Genomic DNA, 24,085 nt, shown 5'->3' with positions numbered 1-24,085 from the left:
ACACCGAATACTTCCGTTTCTCCGTATATGGCAGCTATAGGATGTAGTCGGCCGATCCCGGCCGTTCCGACTTATATGCAAAGGATAGAAGGGTGTAGCAAAGTTGCAAGATGATAGCTTTAAAACTGAGAGTCTACTTTGCGTAGAAACAGCTCATATCAACTCATATCATATCATTTCATTTTAACTTAAGAGAATTAAGAAAATATATTTTAATAAAACAAAAACAGGCTGGGAAAAGTAGAATGTGACAGTCAAAACTCCAATAAGTGAGCGTCATTGTAAAAGATAAATTTACAATGTACAAGTGCGCATTGTGTCACTATATTTTGACGATTTCATTAATCGGAAACTCAGCAATTCTGGCTCAAGCTATTGTTGGTGCTAGGTGTAGTCATAATTTTGTGGTGTAGTTCATGACCTAATATTTTGTTTATTGTTGTTTTTATTTGGTATATGGTAAAATTCCATGAGGTAGGTTCTGGTGAGGTTCTTCTTTTGTTACCTTTAATTTTTGGAGTCCACAAAGATCGCTTATATCCCAAGATGTAGACACATATCAGTACCAGTATTACGATTGAAATATACGAAATGTATTCGAAAAGGCTGCATACGAAATGGTTGTCTGGAATGCTTATGACGGATTTTAATTCTGAACGCACTTTTCTATGGAAAAAACTTGTTTCAACCAAATTTATAAAAACATTTTTCTCAGAGAAAACATTTTTTTTTGCTTAAGTTTGGACTGTCAAATGAGGCCGCATGGGAGCCAAAGAGAGAGCTTCTAAAAAAAAATTAAAAGTTCTCACACTTTCAGTGTGTCACAATCGCTGCAGAAAAACTTATATATTTACGCGTGCTATGGAAAATGAGAGTTCGCCCCCCACATGTCTATGGACACAGAGATGTTTCCAAATCAACTGAAAGAAGTTCGTATCTCAGTAGTCATAGTGCCAAATGTCGTCAAGCTGATATTGCCATTGCGTGCTGTGCAACCAGAAGGCATGCTCAACGTGCCAGTTGCCTTTATGTTAATGGGCGATAAAATTCAGTTGCATACAGGTTGAAGTTCCATTGATCTTTTTGATGCAAAGATCTATTGGTTAGATTGGTGGGTTTTCAACAATATTGCTCTGATATTTTGTTCCACTTGTTTTTATTAAATAATTGGAATTCGCATCGACTGTCAACATTGCAAGCCGTTTGATGGTGGAAACAGATATGCTGCTCAACTTCACCAGTTATGGTGAAGTTATTACATTCACTTTCATCGAGCCCCATAAAGCTATCTCTGTGGGCTGTGACGGCAATTGTAGTTGTTTGAAAATTGTATAAGGTCCAACCTTTTGAATCCCAATTTGTAATGGGAACGATGGTTACTCTGCATCCGCTGTAGTCCATTTGCAAGTACACTCATTGAGCTGTGAACTGGAGGAAGAAATCCTCATTGCTTTTTACTTTCGCGATATTTTTGACCATATGTTCTGCGTACGTGGAAAAAATTTATTCAGTACAGTTCCAATGATATTTATCTGTAATCGTCGTTGTTGGGAGTGACGGATTATGTTATTTCCTGAACCAAGCCCCGCGTACAGATGGTTATAATGGTCTAACATTGATCTGCTTGATGCCGTGCTTTTCAATTCTTGACACTTGTGTGAATTCAGTCACTATTATAGGCCGTGCCATGACTGGTGGAAGCATCGGGTAGCGGATAGTTTTCCCGTGACCGGATTGCTAGATGATTCAGGCATTTTGTTGCCATGTTGTTTTTGTGCCGTGTGCGACTGTTTCAAGTTTCGCCAAACTATGAGTTGATTTAATTGATCGTCCGGGTTAATTTATACTTGACGGTACATCTTTTCTAAGTTCGCCGTGAATACATATTTATGGGTTCGGAACCATGGCAGTATAGAGAAAAGCTCGCTCTGAACTGAAGGACCCGTATGTAACATTCAATGATTTTTGACATGACGTTTTACAGGACGCATCAAATAATACTTGCAGTTTGATCCTACTGCTGTCAGCCTTCAAGACGCAATTATGAGGAATTAACCAATGAGCCTGGGTACATGGGTATATGGCTTGATAGCATCAGTTTCATATGTGCCAAAGCTTTGTACTTTTCCATGAAGTCCGAATAACCTTTCCGAACGTCACCAGTCAAGCGTCGCTCAACTGCTAGATATCATTTGATATCAATGTCTTTTGACTCTCCTAGAGCTGAAGGGCGTTCGGCAAAAGGGAGCTTTAAAATAAAACGTCTATCGGCTGCTCTTTTCAGGTTTTCTACAAAGTATTTCTGACAATGTATTTCTGTCGGTGATCGATGTCTCGTTTGATTCTCCAGGTTGTCCAATTTCCGAAACCTTTCAATCAAAGCGTAAGTTTCTTCTCCAATACTGATTCCACCGGACACGGCCGATTGAGTTCTGGACTATTCTTCTTCCTGCGACAATCCATCCAAGTTTTGTAAGTTGGAGCATGGCACCATCTCTTCCAAAATTTTGTTCATTCGGAAAGAGTAACGAGTAGTAGTGTTCGGTTCATATTACTAGATCAATTCTCCCAGGTTTGTCGATCTGGGGATCCGCTAATGCACACTCATTGGGTATTTCCAACTCGCAATGAGAGAATGCTTGGTCAGCTAGAATGTGCGGAAAGGCAAAGGTCCGCTGGGTAAAATAACCATGAAGAGACCTTACTAGAATAATAACTCTTGTACTGTTTACTTTTGGCTGTCTACCAATACCTTCGACTCGAAGTTTGGCACAGTGGCATTTTAACGAAAACATGGATGCCAGTCGTTCGGTGATGAAATTGATATGCGATCCTTTATCCAGCAGTGCTCGAAACTTTGCTGCCTGTCTGTTATGTGATTGGACTGCTACCTTTGCTGTGGAAAAAAGGTTGTAATTTTTATTGATTACTGCACCTTCTGCTGGTGCTGGACGGTTTTTAGTTTCTGGATGTAACAAAGCATGATGCCTTTTGTCACACTAAAAACAATTTCATCCTCGATCCTCGCGGCTAGCTTATAGAGTTTGCGGCTGTGTTCCACCGAATTTATAGATCGACGTGATTGCCCGAGCCCAGAAAATAATTCAAATAGCTAGAAATTTCCACACTGTTTATTTAGACATTTCGTCCAGAATACAAAGGCTTGCTCTCAATCCCGCTCCGTATTCTCGACCTCGCACTTCCGTTTCTCCAGGAATCCACCGCGCATACGCGCTAGCGGGGCGGGATTGGAAGTTGGCTGCGGGCTTTCGCCCCCGCTACATTTGGATACCGCGCATACGCGCTAACGCCAGGATTGAGAGTTTGGATGCAGACTGCTGCCTCTGCTACACCGGGACATCGCGCATATGCGCTAGTGCCAGGATTGGGAGTGCCTGTGTCGCCCCCGCTACACTTGGGATTTACCAGAATTCGCGCATACGCGCTATAGAGCCAGGATTGGAAGTTGTCAGTGGTCGTCGCGCGAGTTAGCGAGTCCGGAGTTTGGAATGAGGGCCTGGTGATCGGAATACTCTCATTCGGTCTCTGACTTGGGCGTGATCTCACGAGTCGGCCTATCCTTGTTTCGCAGGACTACGACTGTTGGTTGCGATTCGCCAGACTTATCCTTTCCTCACTTCCTGTCTCGTCCTTTACGTTTTATGAATACCGGGCGTGCGATCCCGAGTCGGCCTATCCTTGTGTCGCAGGACCACGCCTGTTGGTTGCGATTTCAGGAGTCGGTAAGGCGTACGCCAGACTTATCCTTTCCTCACTTCCTTGCAAGGCTACCTGCCGTGTTCGGGAATGGCCCAACTCGACTCCACTACCCTGGGTTGTCTCGTGTCTCGTCCTTTACGTTCTTCTTTCTCCGTGTTGTCGGACTCTCCAAAGGCGGTCCTCCAACTCAACGTTACAAGCTTCCTAAAAAGACTCGTCCCGATCTGCTCCAATAGGCCTCCTTATATACTGATCGGAGCGCTCGTTAAGCGTCTGCTGTTGCTATGCTGTTGCCATGCTGTTGCCAGGGCCAGCAGCACTTTGCGTCGCAACCCCCCTTTGCTCCTTCTTCCTCCGCTGCTGCTCAACCCGCCACACTTGTCGCGTTGTTGCAGTGCACGATTGGCGGACATCCTCGGCGCCCAACGAACTTTTGAAAAGCCAACAAAAAGTAATCAAAGGTCGGAATCTACTTCTCAATGAACTGCCTTGGACGCAAAACAAACAAATAATGCAATGTAGGACTTGTAGAGTGGCCTATCACGAATTTTCAATGTCTTATAACCAGGGCCAATTAACACCACATATGGAAAAAATAAAAGGAGAGCAAGAATTCTATATAAGGGTAAATTTTAAGATCCATATGCGCAGTGGGCCCACTCACAAATGCTCGTGGGCCCACATAAAAATTCGACTCGGGCAAGTATCGGACGTAGCTGTGATTAAATTTAGTGTTTTGTCAAAAATACTGGAAACTTGGCATTGTACGATATAGGAGCATTAGCTAGTCGCTCCTCGACCCGCAACAACGAAAAGGTAAGCCCAGCCTCAGAGGATTCATGTTTTCATTCATTAGCGGGAATTTTTTTTTTTGTGTTTTGTTCCACCAATCTAAATTATTTAACCAAAGTTTCTACAATAGGATCATTCCTTTTCTAAGTATGGAGCTCAATAAGCCAAAGGGGTCCAACAGCTTGGATTTCACCGAAAGAATGTTCCGCTTAGTCGCCCTAAGACACGTTCGGATTCGAATCCGATACCGCGTAGGTCAGCGGTTGGTGGTCAGTGAAGATATTTATATCTTTGACCCAATATAAGTGAATAAAGCCAATATAAACTATGGCTAACAGCTCCCTTTTGTTGGTAGCGTAGTTAATCTCTCTGTCCTTTAGGGTCCTAGAGCTCATAGTAATGGATCGTCCCTTTTGGGAAAGTACTGCGCCAATGCCGGTCGCTGAGGCATCTGTCGTTAGATCAAATAGCTTCTTGTAATCGGGGTATTTAAGGATGACATCCTCAGAGGCTAGGATGTTGCAGCTTTTCGAAGGCTAGCCGTTGCGGCTCGGCAAACTGTACGTGGATGTTTCTGGATCAGTATCTGCTGACATTTCCATGTTCCCCTTTTAAGATGCTCGAAATGGGCTTAGCTATCGCCGCAAAATCTTTAATAAAACATCTATAATATCCAGCCTATCCCTTACCATGAATTAGCCATGAATTAACTTACTTCAAATACGTTTTTGGGCTCCGGGAATTCCTTGATGGCTCTGACTTTTTCCGGGTCTGTCGTAGTCCCATCTCTTAAGAATCCAGTCTACGTGCCGTATGTGAGCGTTTTCGTCCTCTGAGAAGACGATAACATCATCGACATAGACGTAGCAAAATTTGCCAATCTGTTCTCGCAGTAAGTCGTCGATGGTTCTTTGGAAAATGCTGGCAGCATTTCTTAACCCGAATGGCAGTCGACGGAACTCGTATTTTCCCCCGTTTACGGAAAAGGAAGTTTTCTCACGGTCACGTTCTGCCAGAATAATTTGGTGGTAGCCGGACTTTAAATCGAGCGTTGTGAAGTATTTGGCTTTGCGCAAATTCCCTAGTATCATAGAGATGATTGGCATTGGGTACGGATCCGGTATTGTCCTCTCGTTTAATTTTCAAAAGTCCAATACCAGCCGCATTATGCGGTTGCCAGATTCGTCGGTGCCCTTTTTGTCTACTACCCATATTGGATTATTGTAGGGGGATCTCGATTTCTGGATTATGCCGTTTTTTAGAAGGTCCTGGCATGATTGGAATTCCAGCTTTTCTACCTCGGAGCCCCATTTGAGGTGTCCGGAAGCTAGGCAAAGCGATGCCCCTGCCTGTTTTAACAGGTCAAGGACGATGATGGCATCAAAGGAGGACAAATCTGGTAAGATGAAGATCGAGCCTTCAAGTTGAATAGGGATACGAAGCATTTTTTTGTGATCGTGGTAACGCCATGGATAGAATGAACTGAAAATGGCGAATCTACTGGGCGGACGCCTTTCAACCCTTCGTATGGACGGATGAAATTCGCCTGCGCCCCGGTTTCGCCTGCGCTTTGCGCGACGTGACTAACCCTTTGCCTTTTATATGGGGCCGATCGATCGGATACGGCCTGATTTGGTATGCCGAGGCTTGATACGGCTTAAGCATCTTGGAAAGTGATGGGTCAATGTCCATGGGTTTGGGGGTGCCTCCACTGCATGGGGCAGAGTGTACTTGCACCTTGTGTTGTTTGGTGTAGTTCGGATTCTTGCTAGTGTTTGTCTGACAATTTGTCTGCACAGGAGCCTGTCGGTGTTCTTGCGCCATTGGATATTATTTTTTATCCTTGTCCTCCTGGCCAAACGTTGACGCGAAGGAGTATCTCTTGGTGTTAGATTCCACTTCTTGCGCCAAAGCGAGAGCCAGAGCTTTTCGGAGTGCGTCATCCCGGAATTTGTCACACAAAACTTTTTCGTCACACAATAAGCCGAGGCTTCGTACGACATGGTAGCTTTGTTGGTGACAAAGGTGAGTTTTTTCTCGACCTAGTCGTATCATAGTATTGCAGGAGGGTCAGATTCCCCTGCGTAAAAGTATCCATTTCCTGCTCAATGCCGTGAATCTGACGCTTATGACTGTACGTAAAGTCGAGTCGATTTATAATCGCGTCCAATTAAGTACATTGCCAAACGAGGATAGCACGGCATCGGCAGGGCCTCTTATTTTACTCCAAATAATAATAATTGCCTGATAATGGCGCGAGCTATTTACGTAATTCCTAAAAATATAATACGCGGTGTGGAAAATCTGACCGACCCTTTGATCTCGGAGAATTGCCTTGTATTCCTATTCCGGCGGAAGGGGTTGCTCATGTGGAGCTGTAGCTACAAATCGCCGAAAGCATTAATTCATGCTCAAATTGCATGCAGAGGCATTTGGGCTGGTAAGGGCCGCGGGGGCTGAGCCGCCGTTTTTTAGTTATGTGTGCGAGCTCGTCGACCTGCGCTTTTGCCTTGCTAAATAGAGGCAAGGTGATAAAAGCTGAATTAAATGCAAAAAATTATATAAATTATATTGGATTGGAAATTAAATTTGAGCCAGCTATTCTTTTGCCCTGTTTAACAATTTCTTATTTCGCAACTTGGTGTTGTTGTATTAAAATAATTATTTATTTATTCACTATTTATTGATTACTGCACCTTCTGCTGGTGCTGGACGGTTTTTAGTTTCTGGATGTAACAAAGCATGATGCCTTTTGTCACACTAAAAACAATTTCATCCTCGATCCTCGCGGCTAGCTTATAGAGTTTGCGGCTGTGTTCCACCGAATTTATAGATCGACGTGATTGCCCGAGCCCAGAAAATAATTCAAATAGCTAGAAATTTCCACACTGTTTATTTAGACATTTCGTCCAGAATACAAAGGCTTGCTCTCAATCCCGCTCCGTATTCTCGACCTCGCACTTCCGTTTCTCCAGGAATCCACCGCGCATACGCGCTAGCGGGGCGGGATTGGAAGTTGGCTGCGGGCTTTCGCCCCCGCTACATTTGGATACCGCGCATACGCGCTAACGCCAGGATTGAGAGTTTGGATGCAGACTGCTGCCTCTGCTACACCGGGACATCGCGCATATGCGCTAGTGCCAGGATTGGGAGTGCCTGTGTCGCCCCCGCTACACTTGGGATTTACCAGAATTCGCGCATACGCGCTATAGAGCCAGGATTGGAAGTTGTCAGTGGTCGTCGCGCGAGTTAGCGAGTCCGGAGTTTGGAATGAGGGCCTGGTGATCGGAATACTCTCATTCGGTCTCTGACTTGGGCGTGATCTCACGAGTCGGCCTATCCTTGTTTCGCAGGACTACGACTGTTGGTTGCGATTCGCCAGACTTATCCTTTCCTCACTTCCTGTCTCGTCCTTTACGTTTTATGAATACCGGGCGTGCGATCCCGAGTCGGCCTATCCTTGTGTCGCAGGACCACGCCTGTTGGTTGCGATTTCAGGAGTCGGTAAGGCGTACGCCAGACTTATCCTTTCCTCACTTCCTTGCAAGGCTACCTGCCGTGTTCGGGAATGGCCCAACTCGACTCCACTACCCTGGGTTGTCTCGTGTCTCGTCCTTTACGTTCTTCTTTCTCCGTGTTGTCGGACTCTCCAAAGGCGGTCCTCCAACTCAACGTTACAAGCTTCCTAAAAAGACTCGTCCCGATCTGCTCCAATAGGCCTCCTTATATACTGATCGGAGCGCTCGTTAAGCGTCTGCTGTTGCTATGCTGTTGCCATGCTGTTGCCAGGGCCAGCAGCACTTTGCGTCGCAACCCCCCTTTGCTCCTTCTTCCTCCGCTGCTGCTCAACCCGCCACACTTGTCGCGTTGTTGCAGTGCACGATTGGCGGACATCCTCGGCGCCCAACGAACTTTTGAAAAGCCAACAAAAAGTAATCAAAGGTCGGAATCTACTTCTCAATGAACTGCCTTGGACGCAAAACAAACAAATAATGCAATGTAGGACTTGTAGAGTGGCCTATCACGAATTTTCAATGTCTTATAACCAGGGCCAATTAACACCACATATGGAAAAAATAAAAGGAGAGCAAGAATTCTATATAAGGGTAAATTTTAAGATCCATATGCGCAGTCACTCACAAATGCTCGTGGGCCCACATAAAAATTCGACTCGGGCAAGTATCGGACATAGCTGTGATTAAATTTAGTGTTTTGTCAAAAATACTGGAAACTTGGCATTGTACGATATAGGAGCATTAGCTAGTCGCTCCTCGACCCGCAACAACGAAAAGGTAAGCCCAGCCTCAGAGGATTCATGTTTTCATTCATTAGCGGGAATTTTTTTTTTTGTGTTTTGTTCCACCAATCTAAATTATTTAACCAAAGTTTCTACAATAGGATCATTCCTTTTCTAAGTATGGAGCTCAATAAGCCAAAGGGGTCCAACAGCTTGGATTTCACCGAAAGAATGTTCCGCTTAGTCGCCCTAAGACACGTTCGGATTCGAATCCGATACCGCGTAGGTCAGCGGTTGGTGGTCAGTGAAGATATTTATATCTTTGACCCAATATAAGTGAATAAAGCCAATATAAACTATGGCTAACAGCTCCCTTTTGTTGGTAGCGTAGTTAATCTCTCTGTCCTTTAGGGTCCTAGAGCTCATAGTAATGGATCGTCCCTTTTGGGAAAGTACTGCGCCAATGCCGGTCGCTGAGGCATCTGTCGTTAGATCAAATAGCTTCTTGTAATCGGGGTATTTAAGGATGACATCCTCAGAGGCTAGGATGTTGCAGCTTTTCGAAGGCTAGCCGTTGCGGCTCGGCAAACTGTACGTGGATGTTTCTGGATCAGTATCTGCTGACATTTCCATGTTCCCCTTTTAAGATGCTCGAAATGGGCTTAGCTATCGCCGCAAAATCTTTAATAAAACATCTATAATATCCAGCCTATCCCTTACCATGAATTAGCCATGAATTAACTTACTTCAAATACGTTTTTGGGCTCCGGGAATTCCTTGATGGCTCTGACTTTTTCCGGGTCTGTCGTAGTCCCATCTCTTAAGAATCCAGTCTACGTGCCGTATGTGAGCGTTTTCGTCCTCTGAGAAGACGATAACATCATCGACATAGACGTAGCAAAATTTGCCAATCTGTTCTCGCAGTAAGTCGTCGATGGTTCTTTGGAAAATGCTGGCAGCATTTCTTAACCCGAATGGCAGTCGACGGAACTCGTATTTTCCCCCGTTTACGGAAAAGGAAGTTTTCTCACGGTCACGTTCTGCCAGAATAATTTGGTGGTAGCCGGACTTTAAATCGAGCGTTGTGAAGTATTTGGCTTTGCGCAAATTCCCTAGTATCATAGAGATGATTGGCATTGGGTACGGATCCGGTATTGTCCTCTCGTTTAATTTTCAAAAGTCCAATACCAGCCGCATTATGCGGTTGCCAGATTCGTCGGTGCCCTTTTTGTCTACTACCCATATTGGATTATTGTAGGGGGATCTCGATTTCTGGATTATGCCGTTTTTTAGAAGGTCCTGGCATGATTGGAATTCCAGCTTTTCTACCTCGGAGCCCCATTTGAGGTGTCCGGAAGCTAGGCAAAGCGATGCCCCTGCCTGTTTTAACAGGTCAAGGACGATGATGGCATCAAAGGAGGACAAATCTGGTAAGATGAAGATCGAGCCTTCAAGTTGAATAGGGATACGAAGCATTTTTTTGTGATCGTGGTAACGCCATGGATAGAATGAACTGAAAATGGCGAATCTACTGGGCGGACGCCTTTCAACCCTTCGTATGGACGGATGAAATTCGCCTGCGCCCCGGTTTCGCCTGCGCTTTGCGCGACGTGACTAACCCTTTGCCTTTTATATGGGGCCGATCGATCGGATACGGCCTGATTTGGTATGCCGAGGCTTGATACGGCTTAAGCATCTTGGAAAGTGATGGGTCAATGTCCATGGGTTTGGGGGTGCCTCCACTGCATGGGGCAGAGTGTACTTGCACCTTGTGTTGTTTGGTGTAGTTCGGATTCTTGCCAGTGTTTGTCTGACAATTTGTCTGCACAGGAGCCTGTCGGTGTTCTTGCGCCATTGGATATTATTTTTTATCCTTGTCCTCCTGGCCAAACGTTGACGCGAAGGAGTATCTCTTGGTGTTAGATTCCATTTCTTGCGCCAAAGCGAGAGCCAGAGCTTTTCGGAGTGCGTCATCCCGGAATTTGTCACACAAAACTTTTTCGTCACACAAAAAGCCGAGGCTTCGTACGACATGGTAGCTTTGTTGGTGACAAAGGTGAGTTTTTTCTCGACCTAGTCGTATCATAGTATTGCAGGAGGGTCAGATTCCCCTGCGTAAAAGTATCCATTTCCTGCTCAATGCCGTGAATCTGACGCTTATGACTGTACGTAAAGTCGAGTCGATTTATAATCGCGTCCAATTAAGTACATTGCCAAACGAGGATAGCACGGCATCGGCAGGGCCTCTTATTTTACTCCAAATAATAATAATTGCCTGATAATGGCGCGAGCTATTTACGTAATTCCTAAAAATATAATACGCGGTGTGGAAAATCTGACCGACCCTTTGATCTCGGAGAATTGCCTTGTATTCCTATTCCGGCGGAAGGGGTTGCTCATGTGGAGCTGTAGCTACAAATCGCCGAAAGCATTAATTCATGCTCAAATTGCATGCAGAGGCATTTGGGCTGGTAAGGGCCGCGGGGGCTGAGCCGCCGTTTTTTAGTTATGTGTGCGAGCTCGTCGACCTGCGCTTTTGCCTTGCTAAATAGAGGCAAGGTGATAAAAGCTGAATTAAATGCAAAAAATTATATAAATTATATTGGATTGGAAATTAAATTTGAGCCAGCTATTCTTTTGCCCTGTTTAACAATTTCTTATTTCGCAACTTGGTGTTGTTGTATTAAAATAATTATTTATTTATTCACAGAAAAAAACGGAAGTGCAAACAATATTGGGAAGTAAAGTAAATATCCCGAAAATGGTGTATAAAAAATAATATAACAAGAAAGGAAAGCTAACTTCGGGCGTAGCCGAAGTTTATATACCCTTGCAGTTTAAACCGGATATATATCGCCAACATCGGATATAGTTGGCCGAACCTTATGGGAAAAGGAATATATAATCCAATTTATTACAATACAAAATCTAAAAAAAAGTCCCAAACTTCTATTTTCAAAAATACGAAAGTTGATATTTCTACCAAATACCATTTCCGATCGTTCAGTTATATGGCAGCTATAGGATATAGTCGGCCGATTCTAATGAAATTTTGTAGGTCGAATCAACTGACCAAAAATATAATCTGTACCAAATTCCAGCTTTCTATCTTCAAAAACACGAAAGTTGGGTCATTTCCGATCGTTTAGTTATATGGCAGCTATAAGATATAGTGGGCCGATCCTTACGAAATTTGGCATGTCGTCTTATTTTGCCAAAAATAGCTCTCACCTAAAATTTGACTCTCTAACTTTAAAAACACCAAAGTTATACCATTTCCGATTAATCAGTTATATGGCAGCTATAGGATATAGTCGACCGATCCGGGTCGTTCCGACTTATATACTGCGTGCAAAGGAAAGAAGGGTGTGTGCAAAGTTTCAAGACGATAGCTTTAAAACTGAGAGACTAGTTTGCGTAGAAACAGACAGACGGACAGACAGACAGACGGACAGACGGACAGACGGACAGACGGACATGCTCATATCAACTCAGGAGGTGATCCTGATCAAGAATATATATACTTTATAGGGTCTGAGATGTCTCCTTCACTGCGTTGCACACTTTTGACCCAAATTATAATACCCTCTGTCGGGTCAAGCAGCAAGCAACTAATTTAAACATAATAATTAATCAGTAACTGATGTTTTGTTGGTCGCAAGCCGACTCTTTTTCGGCCGCTCGGCACTGCTAATTCGGCGTTTAAAGTTAGCGAGCATCCGCTCAGCCTATTCTGGAAGGTTGGCGCCACTCTTGTTCGTCTTCTTACTGCGCTCGCATCCTAAATTGGATTTCAAATATTGTTCATAAATCCTAATTTCATATGCGGCCTGAATAAAGTTTATAACGTTGAAATTAATTAAATTCTGATTTTTTATTTACGGCATTGAAAACGCTCGATGACCAAACATTGGTGAACCCCGACGTGATAGTTAATATATTTATATACATATAAACAAATTAATAAAACAAAAACAAGAAAGGAAAGCTAACTTCGGGCGGAGCCGAAGTTTATATACCCTTGCAGTTAAAACCGGATATATATCGCAAACATCGGATATAATTGGCTGATCCTTATGGGAATAGGAATATATACTCCAATTTATTACAATACAAAATCTAAAAAAAGTCCCAAGCTTCTATCTTCAAAAATACGAAAGTTGATATTTCTACCAAATACCATTTCCGATCGCTCAGTTATATGGCAGCTATAGGATATAGTCGGCCGATCCTAATGAAATTTGGTAGGTTGGATCAACTGACCAAAAATAGAGTCTGTACTAAATTCCAGCTTTCTATCTTCAAAAACACGAAAGTTGAATCATTTCCGATCGTTCAGTTATATGACAGCTATAGGATATAGTCGGCCGATCCTTACGAAATTTGGCATGTCGTATTATTTTGCCAAAAATGGCGCTCGTGTAAAATTTTAACTCTCTAACTCTAAAAACACCGAAGTTATACCATTTCCGATCAATCAGTTATATGGCAGCTATAGGATATAGTCGGCCGATCCGGGCCGTTCCGACTTATATACTGCGTGCAAAGGAAAGAAGGGTGTGTGCAAAGTTTCAAGACGATAGCTTTAAAACTGAGAGACTAGTTTGCGTAGAAACAGACAGACGGACAGACAGACAGACGGACAGACGGACATGCTCATATCAACTCAGGAGGTGATCCTGATCAAGAATATATATACTTTATAGGGTCGGAGATGTCTCCTTCACTGCGTTGCACACTTTTGGACAAAATTATAATACCCTCTGCAAGGGTATAACAAAACAATTTTGTAAACAGTGTTATGTGAAAAATTATCATACGTGGCTAATAAGTTTGTTTACAATAATAAACAAATTATAATATATTATTATATTATACATACATACAGGCATAAACATAAACGTTAGTTAACAAGCACACATACATATTTACGATCCACAACGCGAGTGCATTCGCCCGCGCATAGACTTCATACATACAAACATACGATCCACAACGCAAGTGCATTCGCTTGCACATAGCTTCATATATATATACATTCCACAATTCCGCTACGGTTCTGGGCGCACAGTGGGACAGATCGTGTTCGCCGCGAGCAAATAAAATTTATTTCGGGTTGTTCGGAACTGAATATAATAAATCATGAACTCCAGCGGCGCCGTCACAGGAGCACCCACTCCAACCCGGAGTGCTATTTTAAAGTGCAAGGCCCTGGGTATTCTCCAGGACTTACAGAGGATCCAAGGAGCTCTTCAGCCTATTTCCAAGGTGGATGATGCCATGCTACACGTCCGACATGGTCAGATAGCCACCATCTTCAGCGACTTCAAGGCCATCCACGGGGAGCTTGAGGATTTGGACATTTTGCAGATCAGCAGTGACCTTCGATGGACTGTTTCGGAGCTCGTAGCGACGATGCAGGCGGAAATTGAGCACGAGACGACCTTTCGCTCATCTCGAATTTGCCCACTCCACCCTTGCCAACGGAATGTCCACCATGCAGGCTGACCCAGGGTTAGGTCAAAGTTTTCAAGTGCTGCCTCCTTTGCCGTAGGGAACGTAGGGAGCGCTCAGCGGTGGATACTCGGAATGGGCTGAATTTTACTCGATCTTCTCTACAATCGTCGCCAGCAATCCTCGTATTAGTAAGGTGGAAAAGTTGCAAAGGTTGCGATCTTGCCTTAGGGAGTCCGCTTTCGAAGCAGTTCGTTCCTTGGAAGTCTCCGACGAGAACTATGATGTTGCGCTGAATTTATTGGAGAAACGATTTAATAACCGTCGCTTAAAATTTCAGGCACACGTGAACGAGATTCTGGGCCTCAGTCTGTTGGAAAGTGGCTCAATAGCAGCTCCTCGAGGTCTTTCGGACAAAATCAATGCCCATATGCGAGCCTTACAGAATTTGGGTACTTCAGTTCAGATCGCCAGCTGCATCATCGTCCAAGTTCTGCTTCAAAGGTTGGACCCAGCTACCCAGGCCAAGTGGGAGGAGAGTCAAAACTCCTCAGGTTCAGACCCCATCCCTATTTGGGAGTCGATGGCCGAATTTTTGGAGCAGCGGTGTAGGACGCTGGAGGCTATGGACGTGGCCATAGCTGCATACGCCCCGGGCGCTCATGTGGGTAGGCGTCGAGGTGCAAATAATAGTAGATCATCCTTTATTGTTACTAATTCGCTTCCCGCGCTATGCGGGGGATGGTCCCATATAATGTCTGCATGCCCCCGATTTCTATCAATGCCCCCTGAGATTCGCCTTGGTGAGGCCAGGCGACTCGGTCTTTGTCGGAAGTGTCTGCAAACGGGCCATCACATGCGTGAGTGCCTCGCTGCTAATTGTCGCAGTGGTAGAAGGAGGCATCACAGCCTGCTGCATTTCCTGGAGCCGCCGGCATCTAGCGGCCAGCCGTTGGTTGGTCCTCCCACGTCAGCCATAGCTGAGGTCATCGAGCCTATAGCCTCTTTCCCGTCCACTGCTAATGCACTAGTTGCTCAAGGTCACAGCGGCGATATATCGATGCTTGCTACAGCGAACATTTTTGTTCGTAGTCGCGCTGGATCCCTTGTTCCATGCCGAGCTCTGTTGGATTCTGGATCTCAGGTGCACGTGATCACTTCCCGGCTGGCAAGTCAGCTGCAGCTCCGGAGGTAAAAATCATTCATGGCGGTGTCTGGTATTGGAGATACCTGCTTTGCGACAGATGGATTCTCTGTTGATGTTCTCCTACGTTCCCACTGTTCCGAGTACTCGGCCCTAGTTAACGCCGTCATCGCCGCCAATATCACGGACCTGCAGCCTAGCTTCAGTTTGGATGTCTCCAGTTGGAATATTCCTGGCAATCTTTCTTTGGCTGATCCTGAATTTTTCAGCCCACAGCGCATCGACCTTCTTATCGGAGCCAGTCTGTTTTATGAGCTGTTGTGTGTTGGGCAAATTAAGCTCTCAGCCGGCCTGCCATTGCTGCAGAAAACTCGACTTGGATGGGTCGTGTGTGGAGGCGGTTCACATGTCCAGAGAAGATCACTCGTTTCCACTGCCCACAAGGATGTTCCGGAGAGCGCAACAATGATCAGCTGGATTCTCTGCTCCGCCGGTTTTGGGAAATCGAAGACTGCCTCGAACCTATTATGAAGCGGACGAAGGAAGAGCTAGATTGCAATGCGTATTTCGTGCAACATGTTGCTCGGCTGGATTCCGGCGCTTACGCTGTGAAGCTTCCTTTAAAATGCGGTTCTGAGTTGCTGGGAGAGTCGTACCCCCAAGCCGTTCGACGATTTCTTTCCCTCGAAAGGAAGCTCTGTCGCCATCCTCAATTAAAGGAGCAATATGCTGCATTCATAAAAGAGTATTTGGAGTTGGGTCATATGCCTCCAGTCCCTGCTGATGCGAGCGTCACTGGTCAATACTTTCTTCCACACCATTGTGTTTTAAAGGAGGACAGTTCAACAACCAAGCTCAGGGTTGTCTTTGATGGATCTGCTGTCACAACTTCTGGATATTCATTGAATGACGTGTTGATGTCTGGCCCAATTATTCAGCCAAAGTTACTGCATATTCTGTTAAGGTTCCGATGCCATTACTGGAGATATTTGTAAATTTTATCGTTGGTCAGGGTTTTTCCTGAGGACAGCTATCTTCAGTGTATTCTTTGGTGGGATTCCACCCAGGATGAGTTACAGGTTTTTAAGCTGGAAACGGTCACCTATGGAACGAAGCCTGCCTCATTTTTAGCAGTTCGGACAATGCATCAGTTGGCAGATGATGAGCAATTAATGTTTCCAAAGGGGGCCGAAATTCTGCGTCGCGACTTTTATGTGGATGATCTGCTTTCCGGAGGCGACTCTATAGATGAAGCTATTAGCATAATGCAAGATCGGGAGTCTTTCCTAAATTTTGATGATGGCAGTAACTTCACAAAGACACTGGGTCTTGCTTGGGATCCTGCAACTGACCGCATGCTATTTTCTTTTGAAGGGATTCAGTCAATCTCAAAGCCCACTAGGCGCATCGTGCTTTCTTCAGTCGCTCGGCTTTATGACCCCTTAGGCCTTGTTGGTCCTGTAATTTCAAAGGCAAAGATCTTTCTCCAGAAACTGTGCCGTAAGAAGTTGTCCTGGGATGAAAGTCTTCCTCAAGCCCTTCACTGCGACTGAAATATGATTTGTAGCAGCTTTGTTAGTACGCAGCGCACCGAATTCCCTAGATGGGTTCTAACATCGAAATCCGAGGTGGAGGTCCATGGATTCTGTGACGCCAGCATTGAGGCGTATGGGGCATGCGTTTATGTCGTGTCCAAGGGCGCAGGATCTGCCAGCTATTTACTCTGTTCGAAGTCCCGAGTTGCACCGTTAAAGACTGTTACGGTGCCGAAGCTGGAGTTATCGGGAGCTGAGTTGTTGGCTCGACTTATGTCGGAAGTAGAGCAGTTGAAGGTCTACGTTGGAAAGTATTTTTGCTGGTGCGATTCTGCTGTGGCTCTGTCTTGGATTCGAGAAGAACCCTATCGGTTTAATGTTTTCGTCGCCAATCGAGTTTCGACCATTCAGAAACTAACTAGAGAAATGGAGTGGCGGTATGTTCCCACTTCTTTCAACCCAGCAGATATCCTGTCGCGTGGTGCTCTTCCCAATGAATTGGTTGAGAATAAGCTGTGGTCTCACGGTCCTCCGATTCTCATTGGATCCCAAGAGGCGTGGCCAACCCCGGTCCCATTTGAGAGATCAACCCTGTAGTTACGTGCAAGGGTCCTGCTCATTCAGTCTCCGTACGTGGATATAACAGCGGTTTCTAAGCGTTATATAACGCTAATTCGTTTCCAGCACTGCAGAGGGTATTTGCTTACGTATACAAGTTTTCTCAACGAATTCACCACAACGGTGTTACGGCTAGCGATATAAAATCTGGAACACAGCTGTTATTGCGGCTAGTGCAGCGTGTGCATTTTTGGGAGGACATAAAGGCTCTTCAAAATGGAAAAGAGATAGCGGTATCCAGTGCCCTTACCTCATCCTCCCCCTTCTTGGACAAATTTGGACTTTTGCGCGTAGACGGTCGGCTAAAAAATTCGTCGTTGGATTTTGATAGTCAGCATCCAATTACGCAGGCAACTTCCAAGAAGCCATCCAGTTACGCAGGCTATAATTGTTGACTTCCATGAGCGAAATGTACATACGGGACCTCGCGCACTGTTGGCAATTATTCGGTCCCAATATTGGCCAATTGGGGGGAGAAAAACCGTGACGAAGGCAATACACAAATGCATCCGATGCTTCCGGACTAAGCCTCGGTTGTTGGAGCACATTATGGCTGATCTCCCGGAGCAAAGAGTTAGCGGCTTCCAGGTCTTTGGAGTCCCTGGTATGGATTTTTGTGGACCGTTCTATTATAAGCCGGAAGTGCGTAATAGGGCTCCAGTAAAATGTTACATTAGCATTTTCATTTGTTTTGCTACCAAAGCCGTCCACCTGGAGCTTGTAAGGGATCTGTCCACAATGTCTTTTTTGCAGGCTTTGAAGCGTTTTATATGCACCCGCCGAAGGCCTCAACATATTTGGTCTGACAACGCAACCAACTTTGTTGGAGCCAAAAACGAGCTAAAGGAGCTGCGCCGATTATTTCTAAGCGAAGAGCATCAACGGGCACTGCTGGAGTTTTGCTCTATGGAGTCCATCGAATGGCATTTTATTCCTCCTCGATCTCCGCATTTCGGTGGTCTGTGGGAAGCGGCTGTTAAAACCGCCAAGCACCATTTTTACCGAGCTGTCGGATCTGCAGTTCTTGGATTCGAGGAGCTGCGAACGCTGCTGTGCCATATTGGGGCTGTTATAAATTCACGACCCTTATTGTCTCTTTCAGAGAATCCTGCAGACCTTGATTTTCTGACCCCAGCTCATTTTTAAACTGTTGGTCCGTCAGTCAGCTTTATCGAGCCTGATGTCACAAAGCTGAACTTCAACCGGTTGGACAGTTGGCAGCGCGTGTCTTTCCTGCAGCAGTCTTTCTGGTCCCAATGGAAGGAGGAGTACCTAAGCCTTCTCCAGCAGCGCTCCAACCTCCGATGAAATGGCCGCTTGCGAGAATAATGGAGTTAATCCCCGGTCGGGATGGTATCTTTCGAGTGGTGGTGATAAAAACCTCATCTGGAATTACCAAGCGAGTTGTGACTAAGCTGCGCCTTTTGCCCCTTAAGGATGAAGTTGGAGTAGAAGCCCCAACTGGGGGGAGAATGTCGGGTCAAGCAGCAAGCAACTAATTTAAACATAATAATTAATCAGTAACTGATGTTTTGTTGGTCGCAAGCCGACTCTCTTTCGGCCGCTCGGCTTTGCTAATTCGGCGTTTAAAGTTAGCGAGCATCCGCTCAGCCTATTCTGGAAGGTTGGCGCCACTCTCGTTCGTCTTCTTACTGCGCTCGCATCCTAAATTGGATTTCAAATATTGTTCATAAATCCTAATTTCATATGCGGCCTGAATAAAGTTTATAACGTTGAAATTAATTAAATTCTGATTTTTTATTTACGGCATCGAAAACGCTCGATGACCAAACACCCTCTGCAAGGGTACAAAAATGAAATAGTCACATGAAAATTTAACGTGTCAATGCTAAACCATCAACCAAATTAAGGAAATAAATTTATGTGAAAACGTTAGTGGGGCTGCAGATTTTATCTGCCAGTGAAAGGAACAAATTTCACATATTGTGTCTTATTTTTTTTTATTTGGAAAATTTAATGCAGACATAGGTATTTAGAGTAAGGCTTTACATACAGTTGTGATAGATAAAAAAATCGATTTCTTTTTTATTGCATATTCGTTAAGTATGTATATACTGTTGAGAATACTCTCATCACGATTGGAGCATTAGAACCGAAGTTGTAGCTATTTATAGTGCACTACCTTCACATCAATCTTGAACAAACTTGAAACTTTAAGCGCGATTATCTCAGAATCTTGTTTTTTCGAAATTACCTTTGCGGTGGACACGATTACTAAAAAACTATCAATCCGATCAACACCAAATTTTTACCACTTATTTATTATGATAATAGCTAGTCCGTGAACGAAGGATTTTCAATTTTTTTTTAAACTCCTTTTTAGAACATAAAAATCAAAAATCTTATACCTTGAAAAAGTACGTTTTTTGTTAAAACCGTCGCCATTTCGCGGACTATGCAATACAATATACTAACGAAATTTTTTGGAATTTTTGATTTTGGATGAACCGTTATCGGGATATGATGTCCACTGCAAAACACCATCGAAAAAAGACGATATTGGAATTCGGCTATAACATTTTTATTATTTAATATTTTTTTATGAAAAAATTTAAATAAGTACCCAGAAACATGTACTAAACAACGTCGGCAAAACATTTTTAATAAATATTTTCTATGGTGTCAAAAAAAATCGATAAAATATAATTTTTTTGCGCGGTACAACTGTATATAACCCCTTAAAGTGCTCACTTAAATGATTTTTTACGTTGGGCGCCAGTTACTTAAATTATGGGGTGGTAGATTAAAATTGGTTATCCCTCGCTGTGATTATGACACAGCCTCGGTTATGACAGGAATTATGGTGGGAGCACTTGCTCCGTAATCACGGCCCTTGAGGAGCGGTGACCAATTCAATAAAATGAATTTACTATTTAACGGCTGTACCGGAGTACAGTTGGTCCCAATGCCTTCTTTATTGAATGAAGCGCAATTACAAACTGAAACTTAAAGCTAACAAAAATATATTTCATAGCAGCCACCCAAATATGCAGTGTTCGCCGGCTATGCATGGGCGTCCGGCCAGACGCGGTGTCAGCAGTTTCAGGACATTGACATTGCGCGGTTAACTTCAGTTAACTTATAAGTCGGAACGGCCGATTACATCATAATAAAACCAATTAATTACAATAAAAAATCTAAAAAAAAAGTCCCAAGCTTCTATCTTCAAAAATACGAAAGTTGATATTTCTATACCATTACCATTTCCAAATACCATTTTCGATCGTTCAGTTATATGTCAGCTATAAGATATAGTCAACCGATCGTTATGAAATTTGGTAGATCGGATTAACTGACTAAAAATAGAATGTGTACCAAGTGCCAGCTTTCTATCATCAAAAACACGAAAGTTGGGTCATTTCCGATCGTTCAGTTATATGGCAGCTATAGGATATAGTCGGCCGATCCTTATAAAATTTTGTAGTTCGGATTAACTGACCAAAAATATAATTTGTACCAAGTTCCAGCTTTCTATCTTCAAAAACACGAAAGTTGGGTCATTTCCGATCGTTCAGTTATATGACAGCTATAAGATATAGTCGGCCGGTCCTTATGAAATTTGGCATGTCGTATTATTTTGCCAAAAATAGCTCTCATGTCAAATTTGAACTCTCTAACTCTAAAAACATCAAAGTTATACCATTTCCGATCAATCAGTTATATGGCAGCTAAAGGATATAGTCGGCCGATCCCGGCCGTTCCGACTTATATACTGCGTGCAAAGGAAAGAAGGGTGTATGCAAAGTTTCAAGTTGATAGCTTTAAATTGAGAGACTAGCTTGCGTAGAAACAGACAGACGGACAGACGGACATGCTCATATCAACTCAGGAGGTGATCCTGATCAAGAATATATATACTTTATAGGGTCGGAGATGTCTCCTTCACTGCGTTGCACACTTTTAGACAAAATTATAATACCCTCTGCAAGGTTATAAAAATTGAGTTAAATTACTAGTTAATAATTGAATAATAAATTGCTGTGCACGCACGTGAAAGTGAGGTTATGCCCGAACGCTCACGGTGAGGTGCATCACCTGGGACAACAAAGAAATGGTGATGGAGCCTGTCTTTGTTACACAAAAATTATACTTGAGGCAGTCTCCACTTTTCCGCACTAAAATTATTTGCACTCGCCCGCCTAGGAGGGCACCATCTTGAAATCACAAAAAATGTTTATTTCACTACACTGCACTATGGGGTTTTTTACCTGTTTTTGTGGCATTAATTAATAACTTGGTCAGTTTTTGAGATATCGACATGAAACTTTACCAATCGTTATTATTTGATCGTTCGGATCAGGAAACTATATCCTATAGCTCCCATAGGAACGATTTGGTAAAAGTAAAGATAAATTAATGAAATTTAAGGAGCTGATATTTGTTGCTATTTTAATACGATATAGCAATTTTGAACCAAATCGGATAACGCTTTCCCTGGGAACTATCAGTTTAAAATACCGGATTTCAGTGTTCTTCCATACAAATGCATATAAAAGTTGAAAAAGAAAAATTTCTTCATACAGTAGTATTAATATTATTATTCATTTTTTTCATTTTCTACAATATATCAATATTATCTAAAAAAAAACAAGCTGGAATCGTTAAATTCGTCATCATCGAGACAAACATTATTTTCTTGTTCGTACGAAAGCATCTCAATTACCTCAATTGGAAGTAAAAGACTCTTTAGTTTTTTATGCATCTCGATAAATTAAGGACGAAATAATTGGATCTGATGTATCCATAGCTCTGTTAAACACATCAGCGAAGGAATGTAATCGGTTGTGCTTTCTTGAATGGTGACGCCTGTCTGATTTATACAGCTTGTTTCAGAACTCAGACGTTTCTTCTCCAAATTAGATTAAAAATTAATGGCTTTTTTCTTTCAAAACGGCATTATCCACATTGTTATGTGCATGGCGTTCAAAAAAACATTGTACAGCCATTTGATGCTCAGCTCGGCCCCTTTCGCTGTTCCAAGCAGCGACCAAATCGGCTTTGGAGAAAGTGAGGTTATCTAAGAAAAATTCAAATTGCTCCAATAGTGGAGAAAAGTGCATAATAAGACTAACAGCCTTTGCTCAGTATTGACAACGCTACAACATACACTTGGACGCATTGAAAACTTTTTATTCCTTCTATTTCAAAACTCTTCCCAAAGTTGAAATTTGTTTCGCAAAATTCAGCTTAAGGTGCATCTATAAAATGACAAAATGTTAGTATAGACACGCACAATTTAAACAGTTAATACATTTAACATGCAGTACAAACCTGTGAAATCAGTGTCCATTACTGTTCTTCTTTTTAAATGGAGTTTTAAGCAAATAATCTAATTTCACAAATCATTATGTGAAAATTGCAAACGTGACTGCAAAGATGACTTTGCAGCTGTTATGCTAACATATGCTGTTAAGAATTAACATTTTGAGTATGAGGCATAATAATTTGATGTTTGCTTAATACATTCCCATTAATTTTTTTTTAAATCAGAGAACTTTCAAAAAATGATTAAATGCCACATAAAGTGGTCAAAAACCCCATAGTGCACTGGGGTCATTTTAGGCTTAGAGATCTACTTATTGATATGCCTCAACAAAGGCTGCACGGGAGAACGTTTCCTCTTGGCCATCGTTCCGTCTTGGCCACCTGTGAGCTTGCGCGCATAAGATTGAGGTTTTGCATGAACTCTCGTGGCAATATTTTTGACCTGGGCCAATAATGGGCAATATTATTGCAATGGGCAATAGCGTTTTCCTTCTGCAAATTAAGCCAATGCACTAGTTAAGTAAGCGCACCACGCAGGGGTAACTTATCTTACGCACACACACAGCAGCATGGAACTTTGAATTTTGGCCCGCAAAATTACACCGATTGGTTGGTCTGTCGGTTGGTGATGCACACTTCGTGGGTACGGGGTACTATCCGTGCTTCACGACACTGTTTGCACTTTCTTATGGGTGTGGGATCCAATTGGAAACGTTAACAATTGTTAATTGTAATTGTTAATAACATTCTTTTTCGACAGTTAATACATACTATCAATAAAAAAAAATACTAACTTCCTATATCTTCCAAATCCTTCAGCTTTTGTTGGGGGGTGTATATTTTGGGCTGATGTAAGCAACGCTGTCTTCAGCCAACGGGTACAACAGGGGGACCTACGCGCAAGCAATTGCGTGCCGTAACTGTGTACACCGCTGGTAGTGCGACTATACTCTCCACGTGAGGGCGGCTGGTAACAGGTCCCGGTAAGGTCATGTCTCTGCCGAGGATGCTGGCTAATGGTAGTCGGGCGGGGAGAAGAACACTCCCTTCCTTAAATTACCCCAATTCAAGGTGGAACAGCATATGCCGAAGGATGCGTGTCCGAGGGGGGGCTCGGACGCTAATATGCGAACTCTGGGGGACAGGCCGACCTCCCAGTTTTAACCAGGCTTATCGTGACAAGCGGGCTATGTCATGATGGACGAACCCCTTCCCGCCTACTCGTGGGACCAAAACATGAATAACACTCTACAAAATAAAAACCAAAGCGGAGAGCGGAACTCCCTAAAAAAGACCGGA

General features: G+C 43.5%; 1 protein-coding gene across 6 annotated transcripts in view; it reads left to right on the top strand.

Annotated features, from left to right (window-relative positions):
- LOC108124132 (43 kDa receptor-associated protein of the synapse) overlaps positions 1-24,085 on the top strand; it is a 443,392-nt gene that overhangs the window by 248,756 nt on the left and 170,551 nt on the right. The gene's annotated exons all lie outside the window — the stretch shown is intronic.

The sequence above is a fragment of the Drosophila bipectinata genome, chromosome 4, assembly GCF_030179905.1.
Source record: "Drosophila bipectinata strain 14024-0381.07 chromosome 4, DbipHiC1v2, whole genome shotgun sequence".
Taxonomy (NCBI): domain Eukaryota; kingdom Metazoa; phylum Arthropoda; class Insecta; order Diptera; family Drosophilidae; genus Drosophila; species Drosophila bipectinata.
The sequence above is the reverse complement of the archived record's forward strand: the minus strand, read 5'-3'. Positions and strand labels throughout refer to the sequence as shown.